The 22,204-nt window shown below is 36.4% G+C and overlaps 1 protein-coding gene and 1 pseudogene across 2 annotated transcripts in view; one reads left to right on the top strand and one right to left on the bottom strand.

The window, feature by feature from the left end:
• CADM2 (cell adhesion molecule 2) overlaps positions 1-22,204 on the bottom strand; it is a 1,222,723-nt gene that overhangs the window by 733,402 nt on the left and 467,117 nt on the right. The gene's annotated exons all lie outside the window — the stretch shown is intronic.
• Positions 15,899-16,823, top strand: LOC102769713 (annotated as a pseudogene).

The following is a 22,204-nucleotide window of genomic DNA, read 5'->3' on the forward strand; positions in this document are numbered from 1 at the left end:
ACTAACTGAAATGAAGAATGATTTACAGGGAAGCAACGGCAGAGTAGGTGACTCAGAGAACCAAATCAGTGAGTTGGAATATAAGGAAGCGAAAAACATCTAATCAGAAGAGCAAAAATTAAAAAAAAAGAAGATAGTATATAAGGAGCCTCTGGGACAACTTCAAGCATACCAACATGTGCACCATGGGATACCAGAAGAGAGAGATCAAGAAATTTAAAACTTATTTGCAAAAATAAAGACAGAAAACTTACCTTACCTGGTGAAGAAAATAGGCATACAAGTCCAGGAATTACAGGGTCTCAAATAAGATGAACCCAAAAGGCCCATACCCAAAAGGCACATCATAATTAAAATGCAAAAGGTTAAGGACAAAGAATCATAAAAGCAGCAAGTAAAAAGCAGCTATTTACCACCAAGAGAGTTCCCATAAGACTATCAGCTGATTTCTCAACAGATATCTTTCAGGCCAGAAGGGAGTGGCAAGATATATTCAAATTGATGAACAGCAAGGACCTCAAACAAGATCACTCTACCCAGCGAAGCTATCAGACTGAAAAGACAGATAAAGAGCTTCACTGACATGAAAAATGAAAGGAGTTCATCACCATCCAACTAGCATTACCTGAAATGTTAAAGGTTCTTTTTTAAGAAGAAGAAAACAAGACAAAAAATAAGAACAATAAAATGGCAATAAATACATATCTATCAATAATTGAATCTAAAAATCAAAATAAATGAACAAGAAGGACAGAAACAGACTCATAGATACAGAGAACATTTTCAGAGTTGCCAGATGAGGAGGGGTCTGGGAATGAGTTAGAAGAGGTGAAGGGATTTAAAAAGTTAGGGAATAGCCATGGGATGTAAAGTATAACATAGGGAATATAGTCAATAATATTCTAATAACTATGTATGGTGTCAGATGGCTATGAGATTTATCAAGATGATCACTTAGTAATTTATATAATGCCTAGTCACCTAGAGTACACTTGACACTAATATAATATTGTATGTCAACTGCAATTTTTAAAAGATTTAAAATATATAAATCTAATAAAAGAACAATTACGGAGTTATTTCTTTCTACTGAAAGAATAAGAAGAAATTCTCTAAAATTGAAGACAATATTAGAAAAAATGCATAACTGTGATCCCACTGAAATTTAGAAAAAAATAGATTTGGCAAAATTAATAAATTGATTTATAGCATCATTTATTAAGTACATTTACTGATTGCCTGTAGATATCAGGAACTGCAATAGGAACTGGAAATGCCAAGAGAGCTAAGAGATGCAACCTTCCCCCATGGTTCCAAGGAATAATTTTTATCCCAGCCGGAGAATGAATTAGATACTCTTCACATTGTAATCTCTGAGTGCTGTGATGTATGTGTAAGGCTATGATTTGAAGCATCATTTCTTGTAAAGTTCTCTTTTGATCCATTCAAAATCATACAATTCACAGAGAAACAGTTAAACGTGTAGCTCTAAAGCACTGTTCAAAGAAAAAAAACTGATTGTTCGTCTAGCCATATTTCTATATAGCCTATAATTGGAAACAACAATTGCATTCTCCAGGTCTGTGGGGCAATATGCAAATCAGAATTCATCTGCACAATGGAGTTTTGTGATTTCTCTCAGTATAACCTATCTTTATTTGCCAGCTCCTTACATGACAGAGGGTTCAATAACCCCTACTTCTCCAGTGCTCTGGCAAAGGAGCAAGAGATTGCTTTCCAGGCGGGTAGTCACAAGTAAGCAATTTCAGGAATCCTCTAATGAGGCAACCCATAATGGTTTTCCTAACTGAGTTCTTTCTCCAACCACAGGAGAGAGAAAAAAGTAATTCTAAATTCTAGCAGCCTGTTTTAAGGAGGAACACATACACACACACACACACACACACACACACACACACATCTCTTGTGTGAAAAAGAAACAAAATAAACACATAAATAAAAAGACTTCAAATACTTATCACTCAACAGAATGAAATGAGCATTTTATGTATTTATTGTGGGTGCTTCGAATTTTTCTGTTTTTCTCTCTCAAATGAATAACAGACAATATGATTGGAGCATAATATTTTTTTCTATTGATCTAGTTTCAAAAAAGTGCTACATTTGAGATGACTATGACCTTAAACATATACATGAAAATGTTAAGGTGTTAGAGATTTAGGGTTCCATTTGTATTTTATAGATCTACTTGTAAAGTTTATTAATTATTATGAGGAATGCTTACTTTTTTAATAATATGCACCTGAGCCAGTATGTGTAGTGTTTCATCTGGAATTTTTATTTTCAGCACTAACGTTCTGGTACTACTACTCTCAAGAGTTCTCATCTCTTTCTCCAATGCATAAAATAAAACCTCTAACTACAATATATTAATAGTATAAATTGTCATTGACTTTTAGAATTAGAAATAACGGCAGAATTCAGCCATTCAAATCCTTCCCACAAATTGGGTTAGGGGAACTCACTTCAATTTTTATTCAAGGACTTGAAACTAGTAATTTCTGCAGAAATTCTTGGGCCATTTTTCAAAATTCAAGTCCCTCAGTCAACAAGCCTCAGGTCTCCCCTTTTCTTACCACTGCTCTGTGGCTTCTGCTGACTCTGTACACTCCACCCCCCACAGCTCACTGTAGATGCCGCATGCTGCTTCCACGGGCCTGCCAGAGCGTGTCACAAGCCATAATAGATGGTACATGTCCAACGGCATCTTTGATGTGAATTACTAATTTGGGGAGCAGTTTTCTCTAGGTCTCTCACTCCTTCATTGCCAATATCCAAGTTCTTTAACTTCACAGAATCTTGAAAATCCCTTGACCTTCCTTTCTAATATTAGGGAAACAACTTCCAGGCATCATGTTTATTCGCAACCAAGAGACTATGTCATCTTACATGTCAGCAATGCCCTCAGCTCTACCAGGGACTCCACCCTACCTTATCCTCTTCCCTGATCTGCTCTGTAAAACCTCACCTCTTTATTTATCCTTTGAGGCCAGTAGGATTGCAAGGCTGAGAAAAACTATGCAGTTAAGTATAAGTCAATAGCTTTCAAATCCAGCTGATCATTAAGGTAGTTCAAAAGTACATTTTTTCCACACTCAATACTCACTCCGAAATTTTAGTGTCAATCTCAAACTTGCCACCTATACCCATCCAAATTTTTAACACAGAAACTTAACATCGTACTTACAGATAAATTGTCATCACCAATAGACATCAGTTTCCTTGCATTCAGCCTTTTAAGGCTCCAAATTAATTGTTTCATCTCCTCATGGCCTTTCCATATCAACCACCCTATCACATATTTGCAGCTTCACTAGTGCTATGTTTGTACAACTTCTCCTGACTCCTCCCTCTCAGCACAAACGGCAGTGTGAATTATGTATAAGGGTTGCCTAGGCAGGACGTGTGTGTGTGTGTGTGTGTGTGTGTGTGTGTGTGTGTGTGTGTGTTTTCTTGGAAAAGAAGGCAGACAGAACATTCAAATATGAGAATAACTGGCACTAATTCAACTACATTAATTGAACACAAACCTGTGAAACAGGCTTTTTACAAATACCTCCTTAAAAACACTACAGATAGGTGTTATTATCCTCATTATACAGAGCAGGGATCTGAGATTCAGCTATTGTAACTTGTCCAATGAAGTAATAATAGCTAATATTAATTTAGTTCTTACTACTTTTTAGGTACAGTTAAAACCACTTTAAATTATCCAACAATGTAATCTCCATAAGCTTATTAAGAAAATAGCCATATAATCGCCCAATTTATAGTTGGGAAAATATCACCCATCCTAGTGAGTACCTTCTCCTCCTTTAATTAACCCAATGCTTAAAACATTGTCTATCTTCATGATCTCTTATTGTTCACTTTACATGTACCTTAAAAAGGTGGAGTGTTAGCACAAAGCCCTTTTCACTGTACAAAAGAACAACCTGGAATAATTATTGCTTCTAAATCTACTGTGTCACTATTTTCCTCTAGTCTCTCTCCCTTTCTTTCTCTCTCTCTACCTTTTCCTCTCCCTTTTCCCCTTCATCTGCTTATTCATAAATCTTTGTTAGGTTTAATAATAATCTCCTGCCCTATCTTTTTTATTGTGTTCTGGGCATCTCTTCTAAAGCACAAGCACTATTCATAATTGTTTGTCCTTGTTTTGTCTGCTACTGGATTCTGTTAGCGCCAGGAAAATCCACTAGACAGGACATAAACATTTTCACTCAAGCCTTCTTGAACTGCTTGTAGTTCCTAGACTTGTCTTTATTCTGAGTTTTATGCCCTTGATCATGCTTATCCTAATATTTAAACATTCTTTCTGCTTTTCTACTAACACACACACAAACACACACACACACACACACACACACACACACACACACGCCACTCCTGTCAAGTTAACCCTATATAGTTTACAGATTACATAATCCACCATCTACTCATTCTGATTTCCCCCATCTAACCAACTTTACAAAGCAATTTATTCATACTTTGTTCACTTTGACAATAGTACTAGATCAGAGTTTAGCAAATTTCTCCTGTAAAGGGCCAGATTTTAGGTTTTGTGAGCTTAGAGACAAAATTGAACAACTGTTTTCCCCTGTTTAAATTTTACGCTTAAAATTTATAAAATACTTATCTCTCAATACATACAGAAACAAAAAGTGGGTCAGATTATGAGACATATTTTTTCAATATTTATCCTAGATTATAATTATTTGTATAATTTATATATATATCTGGTTTACAATGTGAATGTAAGAATTGTATGGTTTGTTTTTTTTTAAATATATATTTTATTGATTTTTCACAGAGAGGAATGTAGAGAGATAGAGAGTCAGAAACATCGATGAGAGAGAAACATCGATCAGCCGCCTCCTGCACATCCCCCACCGGGGACGTGCCCGCAACCCAGGCACATGCCCCCGACCGGAATCGAACCTGGGACAGTTATTATCTCAATATTTGACACATGTTAGTCATTTAATATAAGTTAATTAATTTGAAGCAAGTAATAAGAGACATTTAATTCTGAGTCCACATAAAAATGCAGTCAACCTTTTTTTTTCATTGTACAAAGGAAAAACTTGTATCAAAAAATGTTAAAGTGGGTTCTCTAAGTTTAAGTGTAAATATAATACTTGTATTTTACAACATACAATTAATGCCTACAATAGTCATTAATGCTTATACTCATTGAGGCAGAAATCGTGCCTTATTCTTTATCTTAGGCCCAGCACCCAGCATTGAGTCACATAGTTTACAATCCTGCAATTACTTTCATCAAGTACATAAAATTAAGAACATAAAATTATTTATAATGTATTCTATATAATTGCATCATAAAAGAACACTGTGAAGGACACATTGTTATTCTTTTATAGTATACTAGAAGCCCAGGGCATGAATTTTTGCACGGGGGGGGTCCCTTGGCCTGGCAGGTGATCGAGGTCTATTGGGGGCTGGCCAGCCAGGAGGAGGAACCACTGGAGGTTGGCCAGACGGCCTCTTGACTGGGCAATTCTATTGAAGTTACAGATGCACAAAATAAAATGAAAAAGTGTTCCATGTTTCCTAAGAACTGAAAGATTACCATTTCCTTAACATTAGAATTAACCAAAGCAAAATGTAATTTACTACTAGTAGGAATATGTTTTCAGTATCTTATACATGGAAATTTCAACAGATTCAAAATGATGACAGAAGTTTTGGCATAAAATAAATTATTTGTTGGAGAATAATGCTGGCACTATTGTGACTTTCATAGACTGCTGCTAGGTAGCAGCGATTTGCAAGGGTGGGTTGATAATATAGCGGTTGCATTCCAAATGAAGGATTTCAAACTCAAACAATACCTGCTGTGTCATTTCCTAGTATTTTAGTATAAATTCAGAAATTGATCATTCAGAGTGCTCTCATAAAAGGAATTATGACACACAGTATTGACTTTTAGACTATTAATGGATTGACTGGCCAGCTATTATTGTTTATACTATCAAGAAAAGGGTAAATCCCAGATGCTCAACCTATCAAAAATCATGAATCGAGTAAACACATTTCAGGGAAGAGCATGGCGCACATTTTAAATTTTACTATTTTACCTTCTAATGAAATAATTTAGATTCATAAAATACATGCAGCTACCACATTGTACCCACCATATAAATTCCTGGATGTGGTAAAATGAGTTACTATCTTTGGCTTATAATTATGCAATTTAATTGGTAGGCCAGTCATTTAGTCAGCCTTGCTTTCTCTATTTTCCCATTACCCCTCAAATTATGGTAGCTACAAAGTTATTATTTAGTTCTAAAATATGATATTACAACTTATTAAATTCTTGGGTTTAGCCCTAACTGGTTTGGCTCAGTGGATGAAGCATGGTCTGCAGACTGAAGGGTCCTGGGTTCGATTCTGGTTAGGGGCAAATGTTCAGGTTGCGGGCTCGATCCCCAGTAGGAAGCATGCAGGAGACAGCTGATCAATGATTCTTCTCATCATTGATGTTTCTATCTCTCTCTCCCTCTCCCTTCCTCTAGGAAATCAATAAAAATATATTTAAAAATAAATAAATAAACTATTGGGTCTAATGATAACTGACGATTCTAGAGACAACTATGATTTAGATATATGTTAATCAAATATGTAGAAAGAGTTCCATGATCCATTTCCCTCCTAGAAATAATGCAGTAAGCAAGCTAAAATATTGCAATTTTAAAAAACCAAATTAAAAGACACTATTCTAGGGAAAATCATTAAGAAAATCACAAGTTATAAACATGACTTCAATTTCATTTTTTTCATAATTCTAATATGCTATTATTTTTCTTTCTTAGACACATATTTATATTCCAGGTCCAGAGAAAGTTCTCTATCTTGTCCCAGAGTTTTCTGCTCTGCAGGACTTACTGGAAAATCCTATTACACAAAAATCTTAATATAAATTCAGAAATCAAGATATCAGTACTGCATTATGCCTGTGCAAGTTGATCTTTAAAAAATGAAAAAATAGCCATGAGAAAAGGATAAAAACAGAAACTTCTTCAGTACTTTTAACTAGCCATTACTGTTCCCAAGAGAGAGTAATGAAGTCTGGTAATATACGGCTGAACATTCTCTTTTGAACCCTACATCATTTTCATCACTTTTTCTACTTGATATTAATCTGTTTAAATATGCATGATGGAAAAGGTGGGGCAAAGGGCAAAGTTACTGATTAGCAATACACCAACTGCTTTTTTGAGTAAACGGAATATGTTTGTGATCTCTAATATTTATATCTTAATAAGAATTGTATTTCTCTTATGTGGATAGTTTCCAAATTAATTCCTTTTTTTTTCTATTTTAGCACTGTTTGCAATTCTATCCTGTATTCTTATATTCTTATTAAGTGGAATTCTAGATCAACTGGTCTTTAATCAAATTTTAACAAATTATTACAAGATGTCCAGCAGGTGTGGCTCAGTGGTTGAGCATTGGCCCATGAAGCAGGAGGTCACGGTTTGATTCCCAGTCAGGACACATGCCCGGGTTGCAGGCTCAATCCTCGCAGGGGGCATGGAGGAGGCAACCAATGGATGTTTCTCATCAATGTTTCTATCTCTCTTCCCTTCACCCTTCCTCTCTCTTAAAAAAAAATAATATTTATTTTAAAAATACTATATGTCAAAGCTAGCATATAATAGGCAAATATGTGGTATTTGAAATTAATTGTATCTTCAAAAGTTTGTGTTCTTTTATGTAAATTTCAGTCACAAAAGTGACAATTTAAAACCTTATAACATGAGAAATTACACATTTGAATATATATTTAAGGTTTTTGGCTGTAATTTTCCTATTTGGATTTCAGAGGACACATTAACACTCTTCTTCAATAATAGACAAACCACATGTCCCAAACCACTCAGGAAGCCAGGTGTAGTCCAAGAAAGGGGGCGATGTTTGGGATATGTGGAAAGAGAGCCAGAGCCCTTTATTTCAGCTTTGTTAATGCTTGTCAATATACTAGTACCTTCTCTTAGGAAAAGTGCTATCAGCTATCTTTGTACACTGTCATTCATTCAGGAGGAACCCACATTTCTGCATAAAATGTGTGATTTGCCAATCCTTTAAAATAGGCAAGAAGTTGGGAGGTAATTTGGCATTAAAAGGGGCACTTTTTATTTATTTACATATAAGAAATAACCCATTTTTTTAAGTAATGACCATTCCTGGAAAGGCGTAGATTCACTAACCTGCTTCTAGCTTGTTAAGATCTACACCATTACTAAAATTCTTTTACCTAAGAATAAATTCAAATATGCAAAAGAATAATATTGTTCCATGGTGTAAATGTCAGTCATAATTAGAAACAGTTGGAATGTGATCTGTTTTGGGGGATATATTTTTGTTTGTGTATTCTGTGCTAGTAATTTAAGTCCATTTTACCAGGCCAGTTAAGTATTTTCTACAGGGTAACTTTCACCAACTTGTTATTTGCTTCTCTAAATCTACTGGCCTTCTCTCACTGACCTGAAGTAAATAAAAAATAATAATAATTTCATTCTTCAGTCCATTTTAAACAGAAGAAAAATAATTCATAAAAAAAAGCAAAACCTGTAATGCGACTGCGCCACTGTTTATAGTAGGCTGGCTGTGATGATTACTTTTATGTGTCAACTTGACTGAGCTAAGGGATGCCCAGCAGCTGGTGAAACGGCATTTCCGGGTGTTACTGTGAGAGTGTTTCTGGAAGAGAGCAGCACTGGATTTGGATAGTGAGTAAGAAGGTGCCCTGGCCTTTGTGAGCAGGCACTGTGAGATTAAATAGAACAAAAATGCAGAGAAAGGCAAATTTGTTCTCTACTCGAGGTGGGCTACCCATCTTCTCCTGGCTTCTGGCATTGACCTCATGATTCTCAGGCCTTTGGACACAGACTGAACTATACCCTTGGCTCTCCTGGTCCTGCAGCTTGTAAATGGCACATTGTGGCACTTCTTGACTCCCTAACCGCATAAAGCAATTCCCATAGTATTTCTCCTCTTATATATCCCTCTATATATATCATGACCCATTTTGTGTTGCTGGTACTCTGGTGTCACATGATTTGATTGACATGTTCAATCAGCTTTTGTCTACTAGAATTATCTGATCTTATGATCTTACTACCTCAAATATAATGCAAAATAATGTCTTAACCTCAAATCAGTTAAATTATGAATGCACCTTTGAAATTCTGATGAGTAGAATTTTAAAAGTCTGCCTCTCATTTACTTGATAATTTATGTAGATAAATAAAATATATTTCTCACAAAAATCTCTCCAGTGCTATGAACTTATTAGCAGTATTCCACACATTAATAGATAATACTAATAAGTTCTCTGTCTTGTATTTTTAAAACAAAATTTATGGGCAAGAAAATTTTACTCCTATCAGAAATTGGATGACAATAGACAGGACAATAAAGGATTGGAAGAGGGGTCTATCAAATAACATAGGCTTGTGTGAATGAAAAACAAGAGTTGACTCTGATAGGGAAGACCATGTAAAAAGTTTTTAGAAAAGAAACCAGTAGCCTGAGACCACAAATCTGCTGAAGTAGAAATAAGCAAATGGCTATAGTGTAATTACATTCATACACGGAATCTAAATTTCAGTAAATGGGACTCAGACTGAGAATGCATAGCAATGAGAGCTGTATGTTGTTGAACTTTAGAGGGGCTCTTCAGTCTCAGGCCACTGACAAGGATAAAAGATACAATAATTCTGGTGAACAATTTAAGAGTTGCTAAATAAGACAAACATCCAACAGCCACTTCCCTAATTCTATTGCCTTGTTAGAGAGTCATGATTTTGTTCTAATACCATTTGATCGGGAAGTTGAGTCCTTCCACAGACTCTATCATGAATTTAATTAGTCTAGGTTGGCCCATCAGGATACATTATTTCTTTTTCCTATCCTTGGTTTACAAAGAGCAAGAGATAAGATTCATAAATGAGTTACACACTCCTAAAATGTGTACAAATATATAAAAATCTTTATATATAAATAATTCCATTAAATATTAATGTAACTAAGCATGAAATTAAGCTACAAAGTGGAAGTATTTTAAAAGAATGATGTGCTATATTTAATCACATATTATTAAGCCTGATTCTGGCATTCAGAAATAATAACAATTTTGTTTGTTGTTTTTAAGAGAGAATTTTAGCAAATGACAAAACTTTAAAAATATCACCAATTGTTATTATAGTCTTTGTGTGGCTCACTTATATTTATATACACATATTAAATGTTTTATACATTCAGATTATAACACATAATCAAATAACCTTTTTAATTAAAATGTGGAAGTGAAATATACATGTACACATAAAAACCTGCATTGAACTCTAATGCCAATCTCTTAGGGAGAAGAACAAAGGAGACAAATACTGAAGTTATCAATGACAAGTAAGGTACAAACAAACCTTCTAGGTTTCTTTTCCTTTCTCCTCTTTTATATAAAACAATAGCAACATAAAATGTCAGGAAATAGATTTAATGAATTTTTGTTTTGATACCTACTGCCACCATACTAGTTAAACAGAAAGGAAGTCGCATGCCGTATTTACTTATAGAATTGCTGTACTTTTCTTTCTTGTTTTGTAAGCAGATCAATTCAAATTAACCGATACAAAGTCTACATAAAGAAATTATGCAAAGGTAACCAATATGCAAGTAATATGGTAGATCAACTGAAAACATCATATCAGCAAAGCACAAGTAGTGTGCTGAATTTCAAAAATTCTTAACTAGAAATGAAAAGAAAATTTGATTCAAGACCACCAGGCATAGGTAATCAGTTTACATGCACGTTTGTAGAACAGATGGCAAACTTGCCACAAAGAGTAATTTTTCGTAATCAATATGCAATTTGAGAAGAAACATAAGAGAATAAATGTTTCTCATCCTTCCTGGGCTTTGAAAACATGATTCTTCTGCATAAATTAATTTATCATGTTAAATAATTAACTATGAAGAGATGGCAAACATAATTTAAATTAGCTCCTAAATTATGCCTGCACTCTTAAAAATAGAAATACTTGTATATAGAAATACATTAAAACAACAAGCAATAACTGATGATCACTTTTAATGCCAAAGGTTCCATTTTTAACAACAGAAACAAATGTAAAGAGCATATAATAATGGAGGGTGGACTGAAAGCAGACACACCTCCATGAGATAAAACCTACCCTAATGCCTCAATATTCTCCAGCTCTGCCTAGCTTCCATCCTAAAGTTCTTTGATCATGTATTCACCTTTTTTTCAGTCATATGTAGCATTTTTTTCTTCACCTTGAGTCTGAAATTCCTTTAATCACTAAGAGTGAAATTATTGATAGGCATTTGTACTATATTTTGGGTAAAATGTTATTAATTCTGATTCTTCTGCTAATTAAATAACAAAAAAATGCATCTATTATCAACAACATGGCAAGTGATATTCTACAAATCCAAACCTGTTTGTCTATGATTCACAGAATTACCCCAAAATATTTACCTTGTTTTAAAAAAGTGAAACCCAAATACAACACTCATTATAAGACAATCTAGGTACAATGAGCATCAGCTCCTACCAACTGAAAGAAAAATAAAGCAAATAAATTTCATTAGCTCCATTCAAGTCATCGTTTTTCCCAAAAAACTACACTTTAATTTCCTCTTTTCTTTTGTTTCAAGTAAGCACTTAGTTATGTGTTTAAAAATGTGTTTAAATATGTTTGATGACTCTCTTTATCTAAGTACAAAGATTTTCAATTTCAGTTTTTTAATATATTGCCTCAGATTTCATCTATTCCTAAAAATTTACAACTGAAAACTTAAAAGAAAAAATGAGTTTTGTTTTTGCCATGAAGCACATTATATGCTTCCCTGAGTGAAATAGTTTGGGTTATAAGTTATTTCCCTGCCACAGGACATGCACATAGAGACCCTATAAATTTCATCATCATTTTCCCACATACTGCCTGTAGAAATTAAAGTAAGTCATCTATGTACTACCTTTAATTTTTTCATGCATTCAAAATGTAAAACTAAATTTAAAATATATCTCAGAAATTAATGATTTGGAGAAATAACTCAAAAAATAATAGCCAACTTAAAGATAGGTAAGTAGGTTCATCCATAAGGTCAAAAGTGTGTGTAATAGGGGTTATTTTTATTTTAGTGAAGCAAAAGTTTGAGAGAAAATACAATAAAGTATACACATCCTATATAATAAAAGCCTAATATGCTAAGTGTCTGGTCATCTGGTTGTCCATTCAACCAATCAAAGCATAATATGCTAATGATATGCTAAGGTCACTCAACTGCTTGCTATGATGTGTACTGACCACCAGGGGGCAAACACTCCAACCAGTAGGTTGGCTTGCTGCTGGGGTTCAACCAATCAGGACTGAGCAAGATGGGCTGGACAGGCCTGGAAACCTCCCATGGTCCCTTCTTGGCTGGCCAACCTCCTGCATCCCTCCCTGGCCCTGATCATGCACGGATGGGGTCCTTCTGCCTGGCATGCTCCCTCTCAAATCCGGGACCCCTTGGGGGATGTTGGTGAGCCGGTTTCAGCCCAATACCGCAGGCCAGGCTGAGGGACCCCACTGGTGCACAAATTCGTGCACCGGGCCTCCAGTGTTAAAAAAAACAAGTAGTCCTTCTTACACTGCCTTTCTCTAAATGATCTCAGGATGAAACCTTGGCATGTGGCTATGGTCCTAACTGGTCCTTCCTCCCACTGTGAAAACTTTTTAGCCATTGAGCTTTGGCAGGATCTGTTATGAAAAATGATTTAGTATAGGGGTTCTCAAACACTGGCACATCCATATGAGCTTGTTAGAAATGCACATTCATAAGCCCTGCCCTGACTATAGGATCCAAGTGTCTGTGGGTGCAGACTGCCAGAAGTCAGATTAGAATACTCCCCAGATGATTTTGAAGCCCCTCAAAGTTTGAGAACCATTGGTTTAGTATATGGCAAGCTATATTTTTAAAAAAGGGCAGGCTACTATCAATATCATTTTATTAGTTTTTATAGTAGTAGTAGTCAGCCTATATAATAAAAGGCTAATATGCAAATCAACCAAACATTTGGCCACAATGACAGGCACTGACCACCAGGGGCAGATGCTCATTGCAGGAGCTTCCCCCTGGTGGTCAGTGCTCTCCCAAAGGGGGAGCGCCACTCAGCCAGAAGCCGGGATCACAGCTGGGGAGCACGGCGGTGGTGGCGGGAGCTTCTCCCACCTCCGCAACAGTGCTAAGGATGTCTGACTAATTGCTTAGGCCTGCTTAGCCATCAGTCGGACATCCTCTGAGGGCTCTCAGACTGTGAGAGGGTGCAGGCTGGGCTAAGAGACCCCCCAAGTGCATGAATTTTGTGTGCCAGGCCTCTAGTATTTCTATAATGGGTCCTAAATTTTTTTGCACCTACCCAATGCACATGCAAAATAAGCTGGAAATACTAGGTGGCATCTGTCATGATACGATAGAGGAAATCCATGCATAAGAATAGGAGAGAAATGAGTCTTCATCCCATGCAGCTTAAATGTCTATCACTTGACATTCAAGACTCAAAGGTATCTCTAAAACTTGACATTCTAGAACACAAAAATAGCAGCCCATATCACTAAGTGAGACATATGTTTATCTCCTTGTTTTAGTCACAACATAAGTTCAGTATTATGTCATAAATGAATGGTGTACATTAGTCTTGATGATGTAAAAACATGAGTACCCATATAACATGCCAATCTAAAATAACAGGCAATAAAATTGTTGATTGTACTAATTTAGAATTTTTTCCTCCTTGTTTTTTAACCCTTCTCATTTGTTCTCTCAAAATGAATCAGTAAGATTTAAAAGTTAGGGATCTGGGCCAAATATATCCATAATATTGATTTTTTTAAAAAGTCTAGATGAAGAAACTATATGTTCTGCTCTTCTTAAATAGTCACTATCTTACTATATTTTACTTTTAAATAATCAGCAAGGAACAGCTTTCTCTGACCATTTAAGCAATGCCCAGCTCCCACTGAAAACAATAATTTGAAGTGAGGGAGAGTTAAGTTTAAATTTTAAATCTGAGTTAATTTTTTTACCCTATTCCTTACTGTTTTGATTGTCAGAAGTTTTTCTATTCACTGGAAATTTGAACAAGTCATGTATTTTAGAGTTTTAAATAAGTAAGATGCAGACTAAAATATAATGCCAGTGAAAGAATCATTAAAAAGTTGGATCAAACCCTCAACTAAAATAGACCTTTAACACTTGGGATAAGTAACTCTTGCCCAGCTTAAATTTTTTAATTAATATAATTTATTTTTAAGTAGTTGTAAATTTGCCCAAAAACTGAGAGGGAGGTTCAAAGATCCCCATATACCCCTAAGCTTCATTAAAATCTTGCATTAATGTGGTACATTTATTACAATTGGTATACCACGACTTATACATTGTTATTAACTAAAGCCCATAATTTACACCAGTTCATTCTCTATGTTGTATATTCTATAAGTTTTTAACAAATGTGTAATAATACATATTCACAATTATAATATTTACAGAATAGTTTCACTGCCCTAAAAAGCCCCTGGTTAGGCTTAATTTTAAATTACATGATACTGGTAAAGACAGTCTAAAATCCTTTTGGGATAGGACTATAATGTCTTTAAGACTTGTTCTTTATCTGTATATATAAAAAGCTAATATGCAAAATGTCCCCTCGGGAGTTCGTCAGGGAGACCAGGAGTTCTATCACTTTCTATGATGTGCGCTGACCACAAGGGGGCAGCATGGACTGAAGAAAGGCATTGGCCGGCAGCCAGAAGGCCCCGATCAGTCCTGATCACCAGCCAGGCCTAGAGACCCAACTTGTGCACGAATTTCATGCACCAGCCCTTTAGTTAAATGATAAAGACTACTTCTAGTAAAGTTTGTCATTATATGAAAATATAAGACAAGATGGTATAGTAGAGGTTCCAGCACCTTGCTACTTGTCTTAATAAGCTCAGGCCACTATAACAAATTTCCATAGACTGGGTGAATTAAACAACAAATGTTTATTTCTCACAGTTCTGTAGCATGGAAAGTCCAAGATAAAATCTTGCCAATACCATGATCTTGGACTTTTCAGCCTCCAGAATGTGAGAAATTGGAGTATAGTGTGAATGAACAACAATTAAATAAAAAGCAGGATTTGCAAATAGGTTTGGCAAGTAAATGTAATTAATTTCCATGTTGATTTTTTCTTAATAGTCTATGCGATATGTAATAGCTAGTAAAGACAAACTATATGATACAAATTTTAACTTACGATTTTAAAATGTAAAACTCAAAACTTTATTGTTTTCTCTCCTTACTGCATCAGATGATTTTTTTTAAGCTCTTCAATTACCAACAAACTTTTCAGACCATCCTGATCTCCATGCAAATGTTCTCCATTGCTATGAGCAGCACCCTGATTTATTTGTTTTCATTGCCCATGGGGGTTAGGGATTAGGGGTGAAAGCAGAACTCTAAAAGGCAGTAACAATTTAAGATCACTTATAACATGCATGAGGCCAGTTCAATAACACTTTTCTAATTTATGTTATTGTGAATATGTAACTTTTTTTCCTATTTTCTAACATTTCTGCAGTATCATGCTGAACTCATTCCTTTATTTCCATGCGTCTGAGTTCTTTTGCTTTGAACAGTATTTAAGCTTTTTAATGGAAGATATTGTGAGTTAGTACATATAATTATCTTTGTTCCTTTTGGTGAATAAAGAATAATTTAACTGAATGGCTATTATCAAAAGCATAAGAAGATACCCCACCATCTCACCAACCAGGTCATTGGTCCACCCATGGCTACAGCTGGTATGAGCTCCACACAGTTCAACAAAGGGCTCTCCTAAGGTCAAGGTCAAGAATGAGCTTCTGTCCAAATAGGACCTTCAGTAGGAGGCAGAACTTTGCCACTGGACTAAGGGACTCATGGGCCTATAGGTTCTGACTTCTGGTTCTGAAGGATGAAATTATCCTCTGCACACTCATGAATAAGCTCCAGCCAGGCTCAGACCACCAGATCAACCACTCCATGCAAAACTGGCACCAGCTAGAAAACTGCTCTAACTTCATCAAAGCCACAGCTTGAACTCCATGGACCTGTTCGTGGCCAACGACCTGTTTGAGGGAGGAAACATGATGCAGGTGCAGGTGTCTTTTCTGACTCTGGCAGGGAAGGCCAAGACAAAGGGTCCGCAGAATGGCATGGACAGTGGCATCAGGTACTCAGAGAAGCAGAAGTGGAACATCCAGAATGCCACTGTGAAGCAGGCCAGTGTGTCATCGAGCTCCAGATAGGCACCAAGTGTACCAACCAGTCATGTATGATGGACTATGGCACGAGAAGGCATCTGTATGACCCCAAGAGCCATAACCTGCCACGCAGGACCACTCAACCATCAGCCCACAAATGAGCACCAACAAGTGTGCTAGCCAGGTGGGCATGATGGTTCCTGGGACCTGATGGCATGTCTATGACACCGAGCTGGGGACCAACAAGTGCGACAACTCCTAAGGTCTGTGAAGATGGATTACACACAGGGCACCAACCAGAGCAGCCTGGGCCTGCAGATATATAATCCCAACTACTGCCCGCAAGGCCCAGTGGCCAACAAAGCTTCAGTTGGTTATTGCCTGAGCCCAGGGAAGGCCCCAGAGTACCCTCCTACTATGGTGTCTACCCACATCATCGCCCGATTTCAAGTTTTTCTGTGTCTTTGTCTTGTTTTTCATGTATAAGGTTCTGTGAAGGCCAGATTGAGATGTGAGATGTGTGTATCGTGGGGGTCCCTGCCAAGGCACATCCAGGTAGCAAATTTCTCAAGCAGGCTTTGGGCCAAGGTGGGGCCTGGGGGAGAAACCTGTGCACACAAGGATACTTGCCCCAAATGGGTTCCGGTTCCTTCTGCCCATCTGCCCTTTTCTTTGCTGATCAGTTTGTGGTTTCTGTACCCACAGAAATTTCAGGCAGTTTTAACACAATGAAAGTATTTTTTTTTCCGAGGTGGAGAAGGTGGAGGTGGGTGATGGGAAGAAACTCCTTTGGGACCTTTCCCAGGCCACAGTCCCCTGGTATTTTGGGCATTGTGAGGGAGATGATTTCCCCAGGACCTTCCCAGGGCCCAGTAGGGAAACTGAGGCACAGACAGGACAATTGAGTTCAGAGTGGTTGAGGTAAAGCCAGACCCCCTTTCCACACTCCCCTCTCTCCCCTCCAAGTGCTGCACTGGGACCCTCAACAGGACTCCCTACCTGGGACCAGCCCCACCCCAGACACCTGGGAACAAGAGATAATGTGAAATACCAGCTGTGCACCATAGGCAATAAAAACCTCTTTAAAGGGAAAAAAAAAGCACAGAAATAATCAGATAATAAAAAATATTCTAAACATTGTTTATCCTTTGCTACAATTAGAAATAACCTTATAATATAGAAAACTCTGGAAATCAGAGATATCTCTGTTTTAAAATGAATTTTTTGGCATCTGAGTTTCATTCATATTATAAAAGAGCAAAATGTTATATTGGGGCTAGGGTTCATTAAGCTATTTTATAAGGAAATATGTATAGGAAAAGCTAATTTTTAGCAAAGAATTGTTTTGTTATAAAACAAGATTCATGGTGATGTTCTGTCCTCTGCAGAGTTCTATTTCCATTCTTTAGCTTCTAAATGGCATCGGCATTACTGTGATGTTGTTTAATCTAGCATGAAATGCCACAATAAATAATATATTACATGCTGCTCCCCCCACAAATTTGCAATAATTAAATATTCTGGTTGCTTTATCCCTAAGAGAAAGTCTAATATATGTATGCATGATGCTGACAACACGACTTTCTTTTATAAGCTTTGATCCTTCTGCAGATGAGTTTTCAGTCCCTTATTTATATACAAATCATAACCTTAAAATCAAGGCATTAGGCTAAAGTTTTGTTTGAAGTACATCACTTGTATTCAGAAATGCAATTAATAGCTCCTATGAACTCGTGCTATAAAATGTGCAATGCTGGTGAAATTTAGTAAAGTGTGTTTAAATATCTTAAAATATACTGCCACTACTGTCACATGAAAGCCAGAGTAAAAGTTCCTGAAAAATCTAAGCGTTATTTTTATCAATTACTTTATCTTGTCAATTTATTTGCAGGAAAATTAAGATTAGTAAAAGAGTTTAGTGGTGTTCTTCTTCATTGACTACTATTTCCTACACCAGATTTTACAAAGCTGGACATTGCCCACTTGTAAGCTCTCCTAAATGAGAATTTTTGAGTGGGAGGACCTTGGAAATGCATTTAAACAAACATTGCTCAACAAATCATGGTGGTTTTTATGTACAGTAAATTTGAGAACCACGGCCTTAGTTATATATGTAAATGTTTTCAAATATTTAGTACATTTCTACATTTCCTGATGATACAATATGTAAGCAAATTGACAACAGGTTCTTTAAAAGCCTTTGAAAATACCTTTGTTTCCAGGTCTGATAAATATATATATATATATATATATACTCTCAGAGAGTCAGAGTGAGATTTCTTTAAAATTAATTTCATACACAAATTGTCTGGTCAAATAGTGGAAACATTAACACTTTAAGGTATTATTTCTATTTTTCACAAGTTACTGTTTTAAACTAAAAAGCATATGAACAACTTACCTTAATTCTTCAGGCAAATAAGATTTTTTTGGCTGAATAGTCAAGACCACTAGGTAGAATTCTCAGGAAAAGGTATACTTCTAGTATATAAACCTAATATCTGTACTGGAAGAAAATACCACATTTCCATCCCACTTTTTCCCAAATAACACAGAGAAAAAGAAAAGTTTCAGAAATTTATGAGAAATGACAGACAATGTAAAGTTTATGAAGAAAATGAGAAAAGCTTGAGAGGGTTGCAAAAAATCCATAGTGGAACTGGAAAAGTGCTTATTAAAAATATCAGCTTAAAAAATACTGTGGCCAAGACCGGTTTGGCTCGGTGGATAGAGCGTCGGCCTGCGGACTGAAGGGTCCCGGGTTCGATTCCGGTCAAGGGCATGTGCCTTGGTTGCGGGCACATCCCCGGCGGGAGATGTGCAGGAGGCAGCTGGTCGATGTTTCTCTCTCATCGATGTTTCTAACTATCCCTCTCCCTCCTCTCTGTAAAAAATCAATAAAAATATATTAAAAAAATACTGTGATAAAAATGTAAATCAAAGCCACCCCTGAATTGCTTAGCAGCAGAAAGAAATGAGCCTGAGCTGTTGGAGAGCTCCCTTAGATGGGAATGGGGCATCAACATGTATAGTTTGGAGAGAGAGAGGGAGATCCTAAAATGTCTCAGAAATTTGGGGAAAACAACCCCCAGTCTCTAGTTTCACTCATATAAAAAAACATTTCAGTGCATGTATCAAAACTATATAGTTGTAGAACACTTGAATGGCCACATTCATGTCTGTAAAAGGTTATTCCTTTCAAGTATTTTTTTTCTTCCTTATGAAGACGTTGCCTTGGCCAGATTTTTGTATACCATCTTCATTTATTTCTTAACTCTTGTTGGAGTCTTTGGTTTGGGTGAAGGCCATTCACCCTGGTGCTAATTAGCTTGGGCATTATTATAGTTAAAGGGGATGCCTTAAAGGACTTGTTATGACCAGCTATGATCATGCCCTATTATACAATAAACTAGAGGCCCAGTGCATGATATTTGTGCACTGGATGGGTTTGTCCCTCAGCCCAGCCTGCATCCTCTCCAATCTGGGACCACTTGGGGGATGTCTGACTGCCAGTTTAGGCCCGATCCCCGTGGGACATTCCTCTCACAATCTGGGACTGCTGGCTCCCAACTGCTTGCCTGCCTGCCTGCCTGATCACCCCCTAACCACTCCCCTACCAGCCCAATCAACACCTAACTTCTCCCCTGCCAGCCTGATCGCCCACAACTGCCCTCCCCTACCAGCCATCTTGTGGCTGTGGGTGCTGCCATCTTTGAGGGTGGGGCAGTAGATTAGCATATTCTCTTTTTATTGGCTGTGGGCACTGCCATCTTTGCAACAGTGTGAGGGTCAATTAACATATTCCCTCCTTATTAGATAGGATTAGTTTATCAAAATTGCTATCCAATTTCCTAGCCAGCTTCTGAAACTATAAAACAGAACTGGTTTCTATACTAATATGTATGACAAAATAAAAACATCTTCATCAATATTTTCACTAATTCTGTCCATTTTATTTTCTTACAAATGCATCTTTCTTTACCTTAATCATATGAACAAACTAAGGAAAACGTACCGGTTTTTAACATGTTGTATACACATTTACAAAGTAAATTACTGTTGCTAAAATGAAATGATGGAGATTTGTGCTGGCTCAAAAAACTTTGGGTTTCTTCAGAAAAAACTCATTTTTAAATCAGTGTTTTAGTAAAGAAAACCCACATTTATCTTGAAGCTTATAGCTACCCTTTCTCAAATTATACATAATTGTAGTGTGACACATTTCATTCACTGCCTGTACTATTTGACCTTAAGCAAGTTTTCTATTAACCCCATTTTCTTAATTGCGTATTTTCTTTTTGTTTTGTTTTCAGGAGGACAATAATTTTCAGTGAAATATGTTTCTTATCTCTGTTAGAGCATCACTTGTCCATTTATTGGAGACTGTACCTGGCTGACTTAAATATGACTTTTCCATTAAATTGGTGATACAAGAGCATGATAGAGAGAAAATTGAACTAGCCCAGCTGTAGTTTCAATACAAACTGGCCATGTGCCATTAGGAGACAATCTGATGGCTATGGTTGTTGACCTTCCATCCCTAAGAACTCTGCCAGTTTTACAATTGTAGAATTCAGGCACTATATATTTTCAATTTTGACTTATTGGCAATAGAATTAAATTGTTTTAAAATTATATAAAAAACACATTTAGAACAGGAAATTACCATTTCTAAATATTTTCTCCATGAATAATCTTATAGACTTCTTACAACAACCCATTTGAGAGATAAGGAAATTAAGATCCAACACATATTAAATTGTTCCAAATCCCTTAGTTAGTACATACAGAAACTAAATTTGCAATAACATTCTTCTGATTATAAATTTCCTATTCTTTGTAAACCTCTTACAGAAAACCACAGGACGATATCTTTCTTGAGATGATGCTTTTACCCAAAGCCCTACGGTTAACTGGAGTTGGCTTGTGAGAGCCTAATGTGTGCATCACTTCTCAATGCTGTGTTCAATGATGTCAATTTGTTAACTTGAGCCCTCGTTGGTTTGGCTCAGTGGCCTCAGGTTCTATTCTGGTCAAGGGCACATACCTCGGTTTCAGGCTCCTGGCTCTGGTTGGGGGGATGTGGGAGGCAATCAATGTGTCTCTCTCTCACATAGGTGCTTCTCTCTGTCTCTCCCTCTCCCTTTCACTGTCTCTAAAATTCAATGGAAAATATAATCTTGGGTGAGAATTAAAAAAAAAGTTGTTAGCTTGAAAACAGCCAAAATTGAAATATTTAACCATGAAAATTGGGAAGTTCTACAAATCAGGGTCTTTCCCCCTGCCCCCAAAAGAGAGGGTTATTAGGTATTTACCAACACAACACTTGGGTTGGACCTAAACTACATTTCTGATGCCATTCAGTATGAAAATCTATAATTCTTTTATCTTCGATATTTTTATCTTAATCTACAATTTGGTGATCAATTTCTCAGGGTGAGGGGGAATGGCTCTATTTATTTAAACAGGTATATTTTTCATCAAAATATATCAATTGGTATACTAAAATATATTGAACTTTTATTGATATTTATAGTAATACTATAAAAATTCTAAGCTTTGAAGTTTCTATGACCATTTAAGCACGCATGGGTTTTTTTGGATTTTTAGTCATGTTCATGAATTCTATTGCAGCTCAGTATACATTCATCTTCCCCTGTCCTTCTGTTAGCTTCCTAAGCCTTTATATACTCTAACAAGAGTCAAGAGTAACCTCTTTTCTCAATCATATTGCTTTTCACTGTATCAACCCTCATCCGACAGATGAGATTACCACAACATGTCTTCATAATACCGTGTCAAACTATATAACACAGTTTCAAAGGCAGAATGTATTTCTGTACTTCTGTGTGCCCTTGTCAAACTAT

This window comes from Myotis davidii, unplaced genomic scaffold (genome assembly GCF_000327345.1).
Source record: "Myotis davidii unplaced genomic scaffold, ASM32734v1 scaffold42, whole genome shotgun sequence".
Taxonomy (NCBI): Eukaryota; Metazoa; Chordata; class Mammalia; order Chiroptera; family Vespertilionidae; genus Myotis; species Myotis davidii.